A 21,376-nucleotide genomic window follows, 5' to 3' on the forward strand; every position below is an offset into this window, starting at 1 on the left:
AGCTCAACAGCTTGCAGGAATAGTATAGCAGTGGAGTATGAATGGAATAATAAGAATAAAGAGATACATTGATTATTAAATATTTATCAGCATATTTGAGTTTGGAGGTACCTCAAAAATTGATGAAGTTCCCTCCTTATATCCTTGAGAAAACTAACACTCAAATCTCACAATTAGTGTGTCATAGAAGAAGGACAAATATATCTAAGTCCTAAGCCAAATAAGAAATTTTTCCACCTAGCAAAATGTAATGATATGTGAGACAACGCTATTTGCTTAACACTGTACAATTCCTTAGGTTTTGCACAGCAATAGGTAACAAAATTAAGTGCTACCTAATGCTATTATTTCTCCTATACTTTAACTAGCCCATGAAACTTAAGATAATATGATCACACAGCATCTACTACAATGCTTAAAAGATAGATGTTTCTCATTATTTGCTGAACTTCCTCCTCTTTACTATGTTTTTGTCTCATTAATACTTTATTGCACTCATCACAGCTTACTGTTCCCCTAGTGGATATTGAATTCCTTGAAGTCAAAGACTTCATCTTATATAGATTTTCAACCTTAGCATTTTCACAGTATTTGGTTTTTAGCAAGTCCTCAAAATAGGAGTATTAATAGAACTTACTGTGCTTAACAAGAGGCACAGAGAATAATATGAATTACTAATTGAATTGTGCCTTATCGAGTTAAGATTCTTTTCTTTTAATGTGCTTGCCAATAGCCTGAAATACCTATAATACATCAGGAAATGGCCAAGCCACCATTCTGGCACCACATCTTAACTGAAATATCTCCATAAAGATTGGGAGAAATTAGATGATCAATAGTTCTCTAATGCTTACAAAGAAGGTGAAAGACAGGACAAAAATTAGAACATAAGTTGCAAATGGCCAGGATTAGAGTGTTGAACAGTAATAGGTCTTTTTAATAAAGTATTTATTATGTCATTAAATTATTTTCATTTTCATCAGAATTATAATTATCTCACTATCCATTTCTTCTGTAACTGCTGATAAGAACAACTTTTGTTTTTATTTATTTATTTATTTTAACATCTTGATTGGAGTATAATTGCTTTACAATGGTGTGTTAGTTTCTGCTTTATAACAAAGTGAATCAGCTCCCCATATCTCCTCCCTCTTGCATCTCCCTCTCATCCTCCCTATCCCACCCCTGTAGGTGGTCACAAAGCACGGAGCTGATCTCCCTGTGCTATGAGGCTGCTTCCCACTAGTTATTTTACATTTGGTAGTATATATAAGTCCATGCCAGTCTCTCACCTCGTCCCAGCTTACACTTCCCCCTCCCCATGCCCTTAAGTCCATTCTCTATGTCTGCCTCTTTATTCCTGTCACGCCCCTAGGTTCTTCATAACCATTTTTTTTTAGATTCCATATATATGTGTTAGCATATGGCATTTGTTTTCCTCTTTCTGACTTACTTCACTCTGATGACAGACTCTAGGTCCATCCACCTCACTACAAATAACTCAATTTCGTTTCTTTTATGGCTGAGTAATATTCCATTGTACATATATGCCACATCTTCTTTATCCATTCATCTGTTGATGGACGCTTAGGTTGCTTCCATAACCTGGCTATTGTAAATAGAGCTGCAATGAGCATTGTGGTACATGACTCTTTTTGAATTATGGTTTTCTCAGGGTATAAGCCCAGTAGTGGGATTGCTGGGTTATATGGTAGCTCTATTTTTAGTTTTTTAAGGAACATCCATACTGTTCTCCATAGTGGCTGTATCAATTTACATTCCCACCAACAATGTAAGAGGGTTCTCCACACCCTCTCCAGCAGTTATTGTTTCTAGATTTTTTTATTATGGCCATTCTGACCAGAGTGAGGTGATAACTCATTGTAGTTTTGATTTCCATTTCTCTAATGATTAGTGATGCTGAGCATCTTTTCATGTGTTTGTTGGCAATCTGTATATCTTCTTTGGAGAAATGTCTATTTAGGTCTTCTGACCATTTTTGAATTGGGTTGTTTGTTTTTTTGATATTGAGTTGCATGAGCTGCTTGTAAATTTTGGAGATTAATCCTCTGTCATTTGCTTCATTTGAAAATATTTTCTCCCATTCTGAGGGTTGTCTTTTCAGCTTGTTTATGGTTTCCTTTGCTGTGCCAAAGCTTTATAAGTTTCATTAGGTCCCATTTGTTTATTTTTGTTTTTATTTCCATTTTTCTAGGAGGTGGGTCAAAAGGATCTTGCTGTGATTTATGTCAAAGAGTGCTCTGCCTATGTTTTCCTCTAAGAGTTTTATAGTGTCTGGCCTTACATTTAGGTCTTTAATCCATTTTGAGTTTATTTTTGTGTATGGTGCTAAGGAATGTTCTAATTTCATTCTTTTACATGTAGCTGTCCAGTTTTCCCAGCATCACTTCTTGAAGAGTCTGTCTTTTCTCCACTGTATATTCTTGCCTCCTTTATCAAAAATGAGGTGACCATATATGCATGGGTTTATCTCTGGGCTTTCTATCCTGTTCCATTGATCTATATTTCTGTTTTTGTGCCAATACCATACTGTCTTGATTACTGTAGCTTTGTAGTATAGTCTGAAGTAGGGAGCGTGATTCCTCCAGCTTCGTTTTTCTTTCTCAAGATTGCTTTGGCTATTCGTGATCTTTTTTGTTTCCATACAAACTGTGAAATTTTTTGTTCTAGTTCTGTGAAAAATGCCATTGGTAGTTTGAAGGGATTGCATTGAATCTGTAGATTGCTTTGGGTAGTAGAGTCATTTTCACAATGTTGATTCTTCCAATCCAAGAACATGGTGTATCTCTCCATCTGTTTGTATCATCTTTAATTTCTTTCATCAGTGTCTTATAGTTTTCTGCATACAGGTGTTTTGTCCCCTTAGGTATGTTTATTTCTAGGTATTTTATTCTTTTTGTTGCAATGGTAAATGTGAGTGTTTCCTTAATTTCTCTTTCAGATTTTTCATCATTAGTGTATAGGAATGCAAGACATTTCTGTGCATTAATTTTGTATCCTGCTACTTTACCAAATTCATTGATCTGATTCCTTGATTAACCCAGATAAAAACATGTTTCTAAGCTGGGGGATATTACTGCTGAAGGTTGCTTCTGTTCCAAGGTGATGTGAAGGAGCAAGAAGAGTAGAGAGGAGGAAAGGAATGCAAACCAAAAAAGGAATGCATGTACACTTTTTCCTCTTTTAATATGCATGTATCTGTGGAGGAGCTACAGTATTTGAAGATGTCAACGTGAGTGCCTGCAAATAAACCATAAATGCTGGCAATAAAAAATGTGAGTATAATCTTGAAAGAAGGTAGTTTTACTGTTCAAAGCATTGAACATTCTTTAGCTACACTGGGACAAGGAATGGACAGGTCCACACAGACTAATAATAGTTCATATACCATGAAACAGAGGAATAACACCACCTTTATTTGGGCCGAGGTGATGGGATTCTGGTCTTTTGCTAGCTACAAGAAATTTACAGTAAAAACAAAAATACATGACCTTTTCAAGGATATGGAATTTTTGAAAAGGAAGATGATCATTAAGACAAATAGAAAATATATGAACAGATATGTCCTGAAATTCATTTATCTGTATGGAATACCAAAACTTCCTTAAAACTAAGCATTGTTGTAAATGTGTATAATCTTTTGAGGAATAATCACCTACAACTAAATTTGCATTACTGTGAATCACCCTAGTTATTGGTTATATTTCTCTATGAATCAAAGCAATAATACAATGCCAGTTGTTTTAAAACACTGTAACTGATACTAAGAGTTCTCCTGTTCTGGGAGGCTACAACTAAAGCTTAAAAATCTACTTATATTTTCATGCATTAAATTGATAATTTAAGTCTTGTTTCCAAGACTGTTGTATCTTGGAAACTGGTTGTATCTCCAGGAAGCAGTCAGAGATATACCACAGAGAAAAAATTATAAACTATAGGGTATCAAAAGGTCTAAATTATTAGATGGTAGATAAGACAAAACATTTTTCACATATTATTAAAAAAATAAACATAAACCAGTATTGAAAGACTTTTACAGTGAATACCTTGCTGTTATGTATATTTTTAAAACTTCTGCCTTTTAATGTGGGTGAAAGTCTATTAATATTTAATGTAATTCTTGATGTTTGGATTTAAGATTACCATTCTACTAGTTGTCTATTACCCTAGTTGACCTTTTCTCATTTTCTCCTTTCCTGCCTTCCCTTGAGTTCAACAGTTTTTAAAATTGCATTTTAGTTTACCAATAGACTTTTTTAGCTAAACCCTTCTGCATTAATTTTTAGTGTTCATTTTAAGTTTACAATGTGCATTCTTAACATTTCACAGGTCTGCTTTCACATAATGTTGTAACACTTGCAATTATATAGGTTTGTTCATTCCACCCTCTTTCTTTCTACGGTAGAGTTTTCATGTGTATTATATCACATATTTTCTAAACCTAAAATATAATGTTATAGTGTTTAGTCAATAGTACACATTTAAAAGAAATTATCATATCCAACTTTTTCATTTATTCCTTAAAATTCAAGGGTCCATACTGTATCATCCCCTACAACCTGAAGAACTCCTTTAGCATTTTCTGTAGTATAGGTCTGTTGAGATTGAATATTGAATTCTAGTGAATTAGTTTTCTTTTTAAATCTAAAATATATATAGTTTCCCATTATTCTGGAATGATATTTGTCCCAAATGTCATATTTAGGTTAATAGATTTTATTTTTTTAGCACTTTAAAGATGTTATTTCATTGTCTTCTGACCCCTATTATTCTTGGTGCAGTCAGTGATCATTAGAATTTTTGCATAGCTATATATAATGTGTCTTTTCTTCTGGTTGCTTTACAAATATACTTATTTCATTTTATTTTGTCAAATTGATTATTATGTACTTAGGCATGATTTTTATTATCTTACTTGGGTTTCATTTAACTTTTTGCATTTGTAAATGTATGTACTTATATTTAAGACATTTTCAGCCATTATTTCTCTAAACATTTAAATTTTATTACCAATTTTCTCTTTTCTCTTCTTATTTGGTAGGTCTATTGATATTGTCTCACAGGTCTTGAAGCTCTGCCAATTTTTCTAATCTTCCTTTTTGTTTCCTTCTATTTTCTAGATTGATTAAATTCAATTGTCTTATATTTGCTACCTCTTTCCTTTGTTATTTCTAGTCTTCCGTGAAATGCACCCAGTGAATTATTTTTCATATATTGTATTTTTTCAGTTCTAAAATTTTTATTTAGTTGTTTTTATGGTTTCTATTGCTTTGCCAAGATTTTCCATGCCTTCATTTATTATAAGTTTATTTTCTTTCATGTCCTTTATTGGCTAATTCTAATATTTGGTTCATATCAAGATGCATTTATATTTATTATATTTTTCTTTGGGAATGGTTCACATTTTTCTATTTCTTCATATGTCAAATAATTTGGGATTCCATCATGCACATTGTGGTACATTCTGTTGTACTTTTCCCAAGCAGATTGTTTTATGAGACATTTAAATTAGTTGGAATCAAACTATAATTCCATACCTTAGGCACATGTCAAAATCTCAGTTCAGTCCTTTTACCTTTGCCTGAGCTATTGAGAGTTTATTCTGCAAATGTGTAGTTTAGGGGACAGGCCAGAAATGTTGGCAGAGTTTATAGGAGAATTGAGACTCTTCGTCTCTGTTCTCTTGTTTCTAGGACTCCTCCTTCATTTTCCAGTTGTTGTTTACCTCAAACTAAAGCATTTGAGTAGGGGAGCTACACGACACCTGATGGGCCTCTCCTTAGCAAAAGTTGTAAAATAAGTACACAGATGCACACATACTTACATACATAAAGAATAAAGCCACCTACCACATTCCCTATTCTAAATTATGTATTCCCCCTGCTGTCAGATTATGGTTGCTTTCCACTGTTTTTGATGTTTTGTAAATGGTTTATACTTGGCAACTGGAGGAGGGTCAGTTACATATGAGTTTTCTTGACCATTGCCTAAAGCAGAACCTAGAGATAAGTCATTTTAATATTAAAATGAACTAGAAATGGGCCAAAAGAAGTAGGTTTAGGGTCTTATTGGTAAAGTTGGACTGTAGAGTTGGTCCGCTATTAACCCAGATAACAAAGCTCCAACCCAGCTAACTAAATCTTGATGTTGATCTAAACAAGCCTGTCTCTGACATTCTCATAATGCACTTGGATTTTTTTCTTTAAGTATTAGTTGGTTTTGCTTTTTTATCATTTATTTGTTTATTTATTTATTTGGCCACACCATGCTGCTTGTGGGATCTTAGCTCCCCGACCAGGATTGAACCCTGGGCCCTCAGCAGTGAAAGAATGGAGTCCTAACCACTGGACCGCCAGGGAATTCCCTGCACTTGGATTTTTATGTGAACCTCAAAACCTGATAGAAACTTGTTTTGCAAAGTTTCAGGAATATGAATTTACTATCTATTTAAGAGGGAAAAAAATTATGCCCATGGAAAAGACTAAAAGTTTTTGAAAAACAAACTTCTCATCCCGATGGTAAGACAGGATTTTCCATTCCATATTTCTTAATAATACCTCTCTGAATTTCTCTGCATTGAGTAGCATGTTTGCAAATTGTTTCTGAAAAGAATAGCTTTAGGGGAGAGATCACAAGTTTTATTTTGTTTTTTAACAAATACTGTGACATGACATATGAAAAAGCTAATGGCTTCCATTTTTATGTTTTAAATAATAAGCAATTTATATTAAAAGTGCTTAGGAAAGCATACATTTTGTTGATTTTCTGAAGGTTTTCTGTTTGGGGCAGTTTTAATAATTCTTCTTGAAATTTTGCATGTGATTTTAAGTCAAGATTCCATCATCTGCCTTAGGTAGACTTTTCAAGGGAGCTTCATTCCTAGAAAAGAAGGTCTTTAAAGTGGTAGATAAAAGAGGGAGGGAAGCTTTCATTTCTTTGTGTTACTTATTTGAAAAGTAGTGCAGACAGCTTTCAATCAATCATGCAATTTTGTGTGTTCTCACTCAGAATAAGTTACAGTTTCTGTATCCCTTTGAGAAGACAATGTTGGACCTTGGATTAGTAAAGCCAGCAGAATTATATACAATGTGTTTTATTTTCAATTCCCACTGAGGGTTTCACCTATCAAGTCTTTCTGACCTGCAGGTTGCACCTGCTACAACAATCATTTACTCTTTGTTCTCTAAATTCTACCAGAAGGGATTTTTTTTCTTCTTTAATTTACTTGGATGGCTTCTTTCCTTAAAGACTACGATTAACTCAGGTAAAAATACTAAATTACTGAGAAAAATTGAAATAAAAATCAAGACAATATTTTTGTAATTCACTTATTTGGCATCATCTTGAGTGAACTCACCATGGAGCAGACATCATTACACTGTGACTACTTTGATGAATAAGAATTGTCCTGGGCTTCCCTGGTGGCGCAGTGGTTGAGAGTCCGCCTGATGATGCAGGGGACGCAGCATGTTCGTGTCCCGGCCCGGAAAGATCCCACATGCCGCGGAGCGGCTGGGCCCGTGAGTCATGGCTGCTGAGCCTGTGCGTCCGGAGCCTGTGCTCCACAACAGGAGAGGCCACAACAGTGAGAGGCCCGCGTATCACAAAAAAAAAAAAAAAAAAATTTCCTTACCTTGAGGAACTTGTATAAATTACGTGGCCATATATATTCTATCTACTATTCTGTTAATGTTTTCATCAACTTTGGATTGGCCTCAAATATTCTTTTAGTATAGTTATCTCTATACTTTTTCTTTAGTATTTAAGTTCTTTTGTAATAGATTTGTCCATTGGAATTCCCCCACACAAGATTTTTAAACACTTTGATGATAATAATCACTAAAAAAGAACAAAACTTTTCATCTTTATTAAAGTAAATAAATTTCCTTAAAATAAGTAAAAATGCAAAATAAAATGTATCTTAGCTCTCATTTCCTTAAAGAGTTTCTTTCTCTTAAGGTAGGAAAAAAGTGAGTTTAGAATGAGCATCATTTAAAATGTATTTGAGAGTCAAAGCCAACACTTTACTTTCCTAAAATGTGCAGTTATATTAGAACAATTCCTCATTTATCTGGCACTCTTTGCTGGGAATGAGTCTTGCAGATATTTTGATATTTATTTATTCACAAGGCCAAGCAATGTATTTGTAATCATTATTGGCAAATACAGATTAACTTTTAAGCATTTTTAAACAGCCTTTCAAACATTTTATCATTAAATCAGGTTCACTCTTATAAACATCCATGAAAGTACTGTTATACCTATCTTCTCACTTTCCATAGTCACGCTGTCTCATGTCAATGATCACTTCAGTGACTGTGTGCACCTCTAGCAGACTTTGCAGCTTCTATTCTTTAAAGGGATAGAAAACTAGACAATCAACTGTATACTGAGTCAAGAGTAATTGTGGAAGATTAAAAGAAAAACAAAAAACAAAACGAAGATCCCTAGATTTCACCTAACAAAGGAAAAGAGCATGATTTAAGAGTGGAAGAGAGAGAACAATCATTTAGTACAGATACTGATGAGACATAAGGTCCTTTTTTCATAGTATGTTTGTCTTGATTCTAAAGGTAGTAGAATCATAACATTTATAACATTTACATAATACACTCAGAGACAGAAAAACTTTTTAAAAATATTATTTTATTGCCAGGCTGAGTTAATGTTTTGAAATATTTGCTTCTAGTATAGCATAAAGAAATTCATATCATATTATTTTTACTAAACGTTAACATAAAACATTAAGGTTCTTTTCCTTTTACAGCTTTAAGGATATATAATTAACATACAGTAAACTGCAAATATTTAAAGTGTATATTTTGATGAGCTTTGACACATAATACAACAGCAAAACCATAAATACAGTGAAGATAGGACACACCTCTCATCACCAAAGTTTCTTTTATGCTCCTTTGTCCTCTTGGGTCCCAGTCCAGATGTCATGCCCCACATCCATCCTCAAATTACTGATAAACTTTCAGTGACTATAAATTAGTTCTCATTTCTATAATTTTTATATAAGTGGAATTGTGCAATATGAACCCTTTGCTGTGTGGCTTTAAATTTTTTGACATTTTAATAGGTATGTAATGTTATTTCATAATAGCTTTCCTTTCCCTAACAACTAATGATGCTGAACAACTTTCCACATTCATTTGCCATCCATTTATCTCCTTTGGAAGTGTTCATTCAAATGTTCTGTGCATTTTTATTATATTGCCTGTTTTCTTCTTATTGTATCTGGTGAGTTTCTTATATATTCTGAATACAAATTCGTTATCAGATATATAATTTGAAAATATCTTCTGCCACACTATGTCTTGTCTTTTTATTATCTTAACCATTTCTTTTGAGGAGCAGGAATTCTTAATTTTGATGAAGTCCAATTTATCAATTTTTTGTCCGTATTGTGCTTTCAGTGAGGTACCTAAGAAATCTTTGTCTAACCCAAAATTATGATATTTCTCCTACATTTTCTGTTAAAAATTTATTAGCTCTAGGTCTTTCACTTTGATCTATGATTGATTTTGAATTAACCTGTATGTGCTGTGAGAAAAAGATTGAAGTTCATTTAATTTTTGCATACAGATATCCAATTATTCCAGCACCATTTGTTGAAAAAAACTATTCTTTATCCATTGAACAGCATCTGTACTTTTGTTGAAATCAACTGACCATATTTGTGAGTCTATTTCTGAACTCTTCATTCTTTTTTGTTGACCCATTTATCTATCTAGAAACCAACACCACAATGCCTTGATTGCTGTGCCTTTGTATTAAGTCCAGAAGTCGAATAGTGTAAATCTTCCAAATTTGTTTTTCATTTTCAATATTATTTGGCTCTTCCAGTTTTTTTGACTTTCCATATGAATTTTGGAATCAGCTTGTCAATCTCAAAATAAGTCTGTTAGAATTTTGGAATCAGCTTGTCAATCTCAAAATAAGTCTGTTAGAATTTTGGAATCAGCTTGTCAATCTCAAAATAAGTCTGTTAGGATTTTCACTGAGATTGCATTAAACCTATATATCCATATGGGGAGAAGTAACATCTAACAATAATTATCTAATACATGGATACTGTATGTATCTCCATTTATTTAAGTCATATAATTTAGCTCAGCAATGTTTTGCCTTTTTCAAAGTACAGATCTTGCACATCTTTTGTCAAATTTATTGCTAAGTATTTAATATTTTCTTATTAGTGTAAATGGTAATGTATTTGTAATTTTAATTTCTAATTGTTTGTTGCTACTACACAAAAATTATGACGGATTTTAAAAAATTGATCATGTGTTTTGCAAACTTTGCCAAATTGACTTACTAGTTCTAGTAGCTTTTTCAAATATACTGTAACATTTGCTACACAAACATGAATGAAGACAGTTGTATTTCTTTTTTTCCTATCTTGATATCTTGTATTTCCTCACTCAACTGCTAAAAATTGCAGAAGAGTTTTAAATAGAAGTAATGAGGACAGATTTTTTTTTTTTTTTGATGTCCTGGGGAAAGCATTTGGTCTTTAGCTATAGATATAAGGTTAACTGCAGGTTTTCCACTGGTTCCCTTATCAAGTTAAGGAAGTTCCTTACTCCTGGTTTTCTGAGAGTTTTAATCAGTAGTGGATTTTGGATTTCTCAAATGATTTTTTTTATAACTGTGGAGACAATCATATGATTTTCATTATATAGTCTGTCAATATGATGAATTACATTGACTTTCAAATAAATCAGCATTCTTAGGATGAACTCTAAATAGAAATGAATTATGATCATTATATAGTGTTCCATTTGACTTGCTAAATTTTTTTAATGGGCATTTGCCTCTATGTTTATGAGAAATATTTTTCTGTAGTTATCTTTCGTTGTAATGTGTTTGGCTGGTTTTGGTATTGGGTGATGCTGATCTCATAGAATTAATTGGGAAGAATCCCCTCTTTTTATATCGTCTACAAGAGTTAATGTAGTTAATGTCCAACATATTCATTCAGTGTTTCATAGAATATGTCAGTAAAACCATCCAAGCCTGCAGTTTTCTTATAGTAAGATTTTTAGCTACAAATTCATTTTTAAATAAATATAGGGAGTTTTACATTATTTCTTCTTGAGTCATCTTTCATAGTTGCATATTTCAAGGAATTTTCTTTTTCCTCTAAGTTGTCAAACTTACTGGCATAAATTTGTTCATAATATTCCCATTATTATTCTTTTAATATCCACAGAATATTTAGTTATGTCACCTCTCTCATTCCAGATGTTGGGAATTTGCATGTCTTTTTTTTCTTCGTAAGTTTGGCTAGAATTTTTCAATTTTAATGACCTTCACAAAAGAAATGGGTTAGGTTGCAGTGATTTCAATATTGATTTTTTTATGTATTCTATGATTTTTGCTTTTATTTTTATCATTTCCTTTTCCTGCTTTCATTGTATTAAATTAGATCTTTTTATAGTTCTTTAAGTGGATGTTGAAGTCATTGATATGAAACTTTTCTTTTGTTCTATTATACCTATATTCATTGCTATAATCTCTCCTCTAAGCACTACTTAAACTGCAACTGAAAAATTTTGATGTGCTGTGTTTTTTGTTTTCATTCCATTTAAAATACTAATTTCCTTTTTGACTTCTTCTACAACACAGATTATTTAAAAGTCTGCTGGTCAGTTTTCAAATATTTGGGTAATCTCCAGATATTTTCTAGTTTTGATTTCTAATTTAGTTCCATTATTATCTGAGGGCATACTTGCATGATTTTAATTGTTTCAAAAGTACCAAGACTTGTTTTATGGCTCATAATATGGCCTATATTGGTAAATTTTTTAAACACTTAAATAGGATATATTTTCTGCTGTTGTTGTGTGAAGTGTTCTAAAACTGTTAATGAGGTCAATTTGGTTGGTAGTGTTTTTCTAATCTTCTAAACCTTTACTGATTTTGTCTACTTATTCTATCAACTATTGTGAAAGGAGTGTTGAAAGGTGTATTATGTTGTGAAAAGGTGTTGAAATCTTGAACTGTAATTATGGATTTATCTATTTCTCTTTACAGTTCTATCAGTTTCTGTTTTATGTATTTTGAAGTTGTATATTTATTTAAATAATTATTTTGGATTGTCAGATAACTTTATGAAATGCTGTTCTTTATCCCTAGTAATATTCTTTGATCAGAAATCTGTGTTGTCTGATATTAGTATAGTCACTCCTACTTTCTTTGGATTATATATATATATATATATATATATATATATATATATACACAACACAAAACACACACACACACATATAAAATCTTCCATCCTTTTACTTTTCACCTATCTGTATCTTTATATTCGAAGTAGGTTTTCATGTAGATAGCATACACTTGGATGTTGCTTTTTAAATCCCATCTCTATCTTTTAATTGAGGTATATAGACCATTTATTTTTAATGTGATTACTGAAAAGAATGGGCTTGTATCTATGGTTTTGTTTTTAATTTGCCCCACCTGTTGTTTGTTACTTTTTCCCTCTTTTTCTATTCTTTTTAGGATGGGGAACTTTTATAATTCATGTTATCTCCTTTGTTTTCTTATTAGCTGTAACTTTTCTTTTGATTGAGTGTATTGAATGCCAATCCTATCTCAAACAGTAACAAGACTCTTGTGAGTAAAACAAAGACATATAGTCTTCCAAAAGCATACGGCCTAGCTGGAGAGAGAAGACTCAAATGGCTAGGCTGAACTTAGATACCCTTACAAGAGATAATCATCAGAATCTGACAACAATTTAAGAGCTTACACTTATTCTCACTTTGCAGATGAGTGGCCTGGTCAATAAGCAGTATGAGTTCAGTGGCTGTAACATTAAAGGAAAGTGGGAGGAAAAAAAAGTAATTCAATGCTTTTTGTTCCAATAAGGGTGAGTTTGCAGGTTTGATTCTTCTGAGAAGAAGAGCAGTTTGTTCCTGCAGCTCACCACTTCCCAGGGAGTCCATTCTTTGCCAGCCTGTGGTTTCAAGGGTGCCTCCTCCGGAGATGGGGATCAGGCCAACTGGAGCAGCCTGCAGAAATCAAGCAAGCTGATAATGCTTTTAAAGATGTTTTCTGCTTGTCCTTTCCCCCTGTCTTCCCAAATACACAGCACTTGCCCAGGTCAATGTCAGAGGAGTTTATGTTCCTTTTAAGCAATAAGACTCAGCAGGATTAGGAGAACTCAGAGTGGATTTGCCTGTCAAAGACATGGGCCTCTTCTTCCATGCCAGTATCCAGTACAAGGTTGTTTGAAAGCCTTGCTTAAAAGATCTCAAGTTAGGGCCAATTTGGAGCTCTGGGCTCTGATGATGTTCTCTCTGATGAAGAGATCAGATGAAGTTCCTTAGAGATGAAAGCTAAGAAGTAGGGTGGATGGGGAAGGAATTTGAGAGTCCTGATAATACTTTTTCCCAGGGTGTTCTTGGATGAGACAAACTCCCTTTGGGAGCTTGGTTTCACTGTGTGCTTAACAGATGTTTAATATCTAGGCTGAAAAATCCAAATTGCTAGTGAACTCACCAGCAAAGATAAACTAGGATTCATCCTCCAGTGGTTTCTGGACTGGGAGCAGATACAGCTGGGTTCTGATTCAGGTTTTGCCTCTAAATAGATGGCTTCCTTTGGACAAGTCCCTTAGAATTGTAGAGCCTTTGTGATGGAATGAAATTAGGGGTCATCTAGTCCAACCTTCTTTTGACAAAGACACTCCATCTACAATATCCCTGACTGATGAGTATCTAGTCTTTCTATTTTCTGGGCCACAGTTTGTCCAAATACATGATGAAGAGAGTTGATCCTCAATTTGAATCAGGGACCATGGTGGGAGTGGGAGGGTTGAGAAAGTAGAAGCCAGGCATCTGAAGTTTAAACGTAATGACATCATAGTCTAGCAGAAGCCAAGCTCTAGATATAGGGTGTAAATAAGAACCTTAGGGAATTAAATTTCATAAATTCTTTCCCTCTTCTGGTCAATAATGAGAAAAAGTTATAATTTTTATTTTAATAATATGTATAATAAAACATATAATTATTTTATTTTAATTATTAGTGGTTGCTTTAGGGTTTGTTTGTTCATTTTAGTACTTAAAAAAATATTTTTCACTGCCTACTGTCCAGAAGTTTTCTCCTGCATTGTTTGCTGTTATTCTTTTTCTTTTTCCTCTTACATAACGGTTTCCCAACACTCCAGCTAAAAGTAAGCAGTATGAGTATGGTATGCCTTGGTGTAGTTTTCTTCATGTGCTTTTTTGAGTTCATTGAACTTAGCTATCCTCTCTTTTTCTTCTTCAGAGACTCCAATTACACTTATGTTAGGCTGCCTGAAGTCATCTCATAGCTCACTGATGCTATTTTCACTTTTTTTTCCCCAGTCTGTTTTGTGTCTATATTTCATTTTGGATAGGTTCTATTCTCCTGTTTTAAAGTTCACTAATTGTTTTTTTTTTCTGAAATGTCTAATAAAGTGTTAATTATATTAATTTGATTTTTTAACTTCAGACATTATAATTTTCTTCCTTAGAATTTTCATTTGGTCTGTTTTAGTATTTACCATCCTGTGTCTTCCATCTACCTTCTTGAATATGGAGATTATAGTTACATTAACTGTTTTAATATCCATGCCAATTTATTCTACTATTTATTTCATTCTTAATTATGGGTTGTATTTTTCTGCTTATTTTCATGCCTGGTAAATTTTTATTGTAAATTTTACCTAGTTAAGTGAATATACTCATAAACAAGTATTTCTTGTAAATATTCTTTAGCTTTTTTTTGAGATGAAGTTGAGTTCCTTGGAAGCAATTTGACACTTTTGAGACCTTTTTCTTGGAAAGATTTTTTTTGGGGTGGGATCATAACAGTCATTAGCCTAAGGCTAATTTTGTCCTGCTACCAAGGCAATATCTTTTTGAGTACTGTACCTGGTGTCTTATGAATTTTGAATATTTTCTACTCTGACTGATGGAAGACAAACAGTTTTCAGTCCTGTGAGAGTTTCAACAATCATTCTTTCCAGTTCTTTCACATAATTCTTTCCCCAGACTCATATATTTTCCTCACACACATGTGCTTATCATTATTCGGTTGACGTCTCTGAAGATACCTGGGGCTCTATCTTTTTGCAACTCTCCCCTCTAATGTATGCTGCCTAGGGAACTGTAGCTACTTTGGTCTCCTTGGACTCTCAACTCTGTCTTTTCATCTCAGGAAGATTGCCAGTCTCTGCCTGGATTCCCCTTCCTTGTCTTGTAACCTGGAATTCTTTTCAGATAGTAGGCTGAGATAGTTGTAAGGCTCACCTATTTTGTTTTCTGTCTTTTAGGAATTACTGTTCTTTGCTGTGTGATATCTAAAACCTGGGTTTTTTCACATATGGTGCCTGGCTTTAAGCTGTTTCCTGCAAGAGGATAAATCCAATCCTTGTTACTCCATCTTGGCCAGAAGTACAAGGCCTTCAAGTCATTTAAAAGATTACTTTTAGAGGACGTGCTCTCACTCCCTCTTGTGAGAGCACCAGGATCACAACTGCTGAACAATCATCAACAGGAAGACACTGGAACTCACCAAAAAGATATCCCACATGCAAAGACAAAGGAGAAGCCTCAATGAGATGGTAGGAGGGGCGCAATCAAAATAAAATCAAATCCCATAACTGTTGGGTGGGTGACTCACAAATTGGAGAACACTTATGCCACAGAAGTCGATCCACTGGAGTGAAGGTTCTGAGCCCCATGTCAGGCTTCCCAACCCAGCGGTCCAGCAACGGGAGGAAGAATTCCTAGAGAATCAGACTTTGAAGGCTAGAGTGATTTGATTGCAGGACTTCAACAGGACTGGGGGAAACACTTTTAAAACCCCAGAAAAACAACTAAATGAAGTGGAGATAGGCAACCTTCCAGAAGAAGAATTCAGAATAATGATAGTGAAGAAGATCCAGGACCTCAGAAAAAGAATGGAGGCAAAGATCAAGAAGATGCAAGAAATGTTTAACAAAGAACTAGAAGAGTTAAAGAACAAACAAACAGATATGAACAATACAATAACTGAAATGAAAATACACTAGAAGGAATCAATAGCAGAATAACTGAGGAAGAAGAACGGATAAGTGAGCTGGAAGACAGAATGGTGGAATTCACTGCTGTGGAATAGAATAAAGAAAAAAGAATGAAAAGAAATGAAGACAGCCTAAGAGACCTCTGGGACAACATTAAACGTAACAACATTTGCATTATGGGGTCCCAGAAGAAGAACAGAGAAAGGACCTGAGAAAATATCTGAAGAGATTATAGCCGAAAACTTCCCTAACATGGGAAAGGAAATAGCCACCCAAGTCCAGGAAGCGCAGAGAGTCCCATACAGGATAAACACAAGGAGAAACACGCCGAGACACATAGTAATAAAATTGGCAAAAATTAAAGACAAAGAAAAATTATTGAAAGCAGCAAGGGAAAAATGACAACATACAAGGGAACTCCCATAAGGTTAACAGTTGATTTCTCAGCAGAAATGCTACAAGCCAGAAGGGAATGGCATGACATAGTTAAAGTGATGAAAGGGAAGAACCTACAACCAAGATTACTCTACCCCGCAAGGATCTCATTCAGATTCGATGGAGAAATCAAAAGATTTACAAACAAGCAAATGCTAAGAGAATTCAGCACCACCAAACCAGCTCTACAACAAATGCTAAAGGAACTTCTCTAAGTGGGAAACACAAGAGAAGAAAAGGACCTACAAAAACAAACCCCAAACAATTAAGAAAATGGTAACAGGAACATACATACTGAAAATTACCTTAAACGTGAATGGATTAAATGCTCCAACCAAAAGACACAGGCTCGTTGAATGGATAAAAAAAAAGGCCCATATATATGCTGTCTACAAGAGATCCACTTCAGACCTAGGGACACATACAAACTGAAAGTGAGGGGATGGAAAAAGGTATTCCAAGCAAAAGGAAATCAAAAGAAAGCTGGAGTAGCAATACTCGTATCAGATAAAGTAGACTTTAAAATAAAGAATGTTACAAGAGACAAGGAAGGACACTACATAATGATCAAGGGATCAATCTAAGAAGAAGATATAACAATTATAAATTATATGCTCCCAACATAGGAGCACCTCAATATATAAGGCAACTGCTAACAACAATAAAAGAGGAAATTGACAGTAACAAAATAATAATGGGGAACTTTAACACCTCACTTACACCAATAGGCAGATCATCCAAACAGAAGATTACTAAAGAAACACAAGCTTGAAATGACACAATAGATTAGATAGATTTAATTGATATTTATGAGACATTCCATCCAAAAACAGCAGATTACACTCTTCTCAAGTGCACACAGAACATTCTCCAGGATGGATCACATTTTGGGTCACAAATCAAGCCTCGCTAAATTTAAGAAAATTGAAATCATATCAAGCATCTTTTCTGACCACAATGCTATGAGATTAGAAATCAATAACAGGGAAAAAATGTAAAAAACACAAACACATAGAGGCTAAACAAGACGTTACTAAATAACCAAGAGATCACTGAAGAAATCAAAGAGGAAATCAGAAAATACCTAGAGACAAATGCCAATGTAAACATGACGATCCAAAGCCATGTGATGCAGCAAAAGCAGTTCTAAGAGGGAAATTTATAGCAATACAAGCCTACCTCAAGAAACAAGAAAAATCTCAAATAAACAATCTAACCTTACACCTAAAGGAAGTAGAGAAAGGAGAACAAACAAAACCCAAAGGTAGCAGAAGGAAAGAAATCATAAAGATCAGAGCAGAAACAAGTGAAATAGAAACAAAGAAAACAATAGCAAAGATCAATAAAACTAAAAGCTGGTTCTTTGAGAAGATAAACAAAATTGATAAACCATTAGCCAGATTCATCAAGAGAAAGAGGGAGAGGACTCAAATCAATAAAATTAGAAATGAAAAAGGAGAAGTAACCACAGACAATGCAGAAATATAAAACATCCTAAGAGACTACTACAAGCAACTCTATGCCAATAAAATGGACAACCTGGAAGAAATGGACAAATTCTTAGAAAGGTATAAGCTTCCAAGACTGAACCAGGAAGAAATAGAAAATAAGAACAGACCAATCACAAGTAATGAAGTTGAAATTGTGATTTAAAATCTTCCAACAAACAAAAAGTCCAGGACCAGATGGCTTCACAGGTGAATTCTATCAAACATTTAGTGAAAAGCTAACACCCATCCTTCTCAAACTCTTCCAAATAATTGCAGAGTAAGGAACACTCCCAAACTCATTTTATGAGGCCACCATCACCCTGATACCAAGACAAGACAAAGATACTACAAAAAAAGAAAATTACAGACCAATATCTCTGATGAATATAGATGCCAAAATCCTCAACAAAATACTAGCAAACAGAATCCAACAATACATTAAAAGGATCATACACCATGACCAAGTGGGACTTATCCCAGGGATGCAAGGATTCTTCAATATAGGCAAATCAATATTAACAAAATGAAGAATAAAAACCAATTGATCATCTCAATAGATGCAGAAAAAGGTTTTGACAAAATTCAACACTGTTTATGAGAAAAACTCTCCAGAAAGTGGGCATAGAGGGAACCTACCTCAACATAATAAAGGCCATATACGACACCCCATAGCAAACATCATTCTCAATGGTGAAAAACTGAAAGCATTTCCTCTAAGATCAGGAATGTGACAAGGATGGACACTCTCACCACTATTATTCAACATAGTTTTGGAAGTCCTAGCCACGGCAATCAGAGAAGAAAAAGAAATAAAAGGAATACAAATTGGAAAAGAAGAAGTAAAACTTTCACTGTTTGTAGATGACATGATACTATACATAGAGTATGCTAAAGATGTCACCAGAAAACTACTAGAGCTAATCAATGAATTTGATAAAGTTGCAGGATACAAAATTAATGCACAGAAATCTCTTGCGTTCCTATACTCTAATGATGAAAAATCTGAAAGAGATTAAGGAAACACTTCCAGTTACCATTGCAACAAAAAGAATAAAATACCTAGGAATAAACCTACCCCGGGATACAAAAGACCTGTATGCAGAAAACTATATATAAGACACTGATTAAAGAAATTAAAGATGATACAAACAGATGGAGAGATATACCATGTTCTTGGATTGGAAGAATCAATATTCTGAAAATGACTATACTACTCAAAGCAATCTACAGATTCAATGCAATCCGTATCAAATTACCACTGTCATTTTTTACAGAACTAGAAGAAAAAAATCTTAAAATTTGTATGGAGACACAAAAGACCCTGAATAGCCAAAGCAGTCTTGAGGGAAAAAAAAACGGAGCTGGAGGAATCAGACTCCCTGACTTCAGACTATACAACAAAGCTACAACAATCAAGACAATATGGTATGGACACAAAAACAGAGATATAGTTCAATGGAACAGGACAGAAAGCCCAGAGATAAACCCAGGCACCTATGGTCAACTAACCTATGACAAAGGAGGCAAGGATATATAATGGAGAAAAGACAGTCTCTTCAATAAGTGGTGCTGGGAAAACTGGACAGCTACATGTAAAATAATGAAATTAGAACACTCCCTAACACAATACACAAAAATAGATTCAAAATGGATTAGAGACCAAAATGTAAGACCGGACACTATAAAACTCTTAGAGGAAAACATAGGAAGAATATTCTTTGACATAAATCACAGCAAGATCTTTTTTGATCCACCTCCTAGAGTAATGGAAATAAAAATAAAAGTAAACAAATGGGATCTACTGAAACGTAATAGCTTTTGCAAAGTAAAGGAAACTACAAAGAAGAAGAAAAGACAACCCTTAGAATGGGAGAAAATATTTGCAAACGAATCAATGGACAAAGGATTAATCTCCAAAATATATAAATAGCTCATGCAGCTCAATATTAAAAAAACAAACAACCCAATCCAAAAATCGGCAGAAGACCTAGACACTTCTCCAAAGAAGACATACAGATGGCCAAGAAGCACATGAAAAGCTGCTCAACATCACAAATTATTAGAGAAATGCAAATCAAAACTATAATGAGGTATCACCTCACACCAGTTGGAATGGGCATCATCATAAAATCTACAAACAACAAGTGCTGGAGAGGGTGTGGAAAAAAGGGAACCCTCTTGCACTGTTGGTGGGAATGTAAACTGATACAGCCACTATGGAGAACAGTATAGTCCCTTAAAAAACTAAAAATAGAATTATCATATGATCCAGCAATCCCACTGCTGGGCACATACCTAGAGAAAACTATAATTCAAAAAGACACATGCACCCCAGTGCTCATTGCAGCACTATTTACAATAGCCAGGTCAAAGAAGCAACCTAAATGCTCATCAACAGATGAATGGATAAAGAAGATGTGGTACATATATAAAATGGAATATTACCCAGCCATAAAAAGGAATGAAATTGGTTCATTTGTAGAGACGTGGATGAATCTAGAGACTGTCAAACAGAGTGAAGTAAGTCAGAAAGAGAAAAACAAATATTGTATATTAACTCATATATGTGGAACCTAGAAAAATGGTACAGATGAACCGGTTTGCAGGGCAGAAATTGAGACACAGATGTAGAGAACAAACGTATGGACACCAAGGAGGGAAAGCAGCAGGGGCGGGGGGTGTGCTGTGATGAACTGGGAGATTGGGATTGACATATATACACTAATATGTGTAAAATTGATAACTAATAAGAACCTACTGTATAAAAATAAATTAAATTAAATTAAAAAATAAAAATAAAAGATTACTTTTAATGGTTAAATGCATTTAATATAAATAAACCTTTTAGATGTGCCTTGATTTAATCATTCTTCATTTTTGTACTTTCAATCTCATAAAGATTCTTTTTGGTTATATAACATTATAACCAATATTTTTGTATATAAATGTTATTATTTTTCTTATTCTGCCAGTTAATTATTAAATGTAACTACTACTGCTCAAAATATATAAACATTTTAAGTTCCTTGACAGTTTTTACTTCTGTTTTGAATAATGTTTTAAAATACTGATTTTCCAGATAGCAAGGGAAATATATTTCTAGATTGGCATCGAAATGGAATATTAACACCATAAAACTTCTAAAACATAAATAATTACTATTTCATATTTTAAAACACCTGGAAAAAATTGTAAAGACTTCTAAATGGGAAGAAGAAACCACCTTTTTTTACTTAAGGAACTATTTCAGGTAAAAACATTTTGTCTTGCATGTGTACATGAGCAGGGAAAATAGAAAATAAACAAGAAAATTTAGAACATATGATATTTGTAATAACAAATATTGTTTTGAAAATATTGAGAAAATTGATTT

Source organism: Aethalodelphis obliquidens, unplaced genomic scaffold, assembly GCF_003676395.1.
Source record: "Aethalodelphis obliquidens isolate GAN/ISIS:26980383/991018 unplaced genomic scaffold, ASM367639v1 scaffold1, whole genome shotgun sequence".
NCBI lineage: Eukaryota > Metazoa > Chordata > Mammalia > Artiodactyla > Delphinidae > Aethalodelphis > Aethalodelphis obliquidens.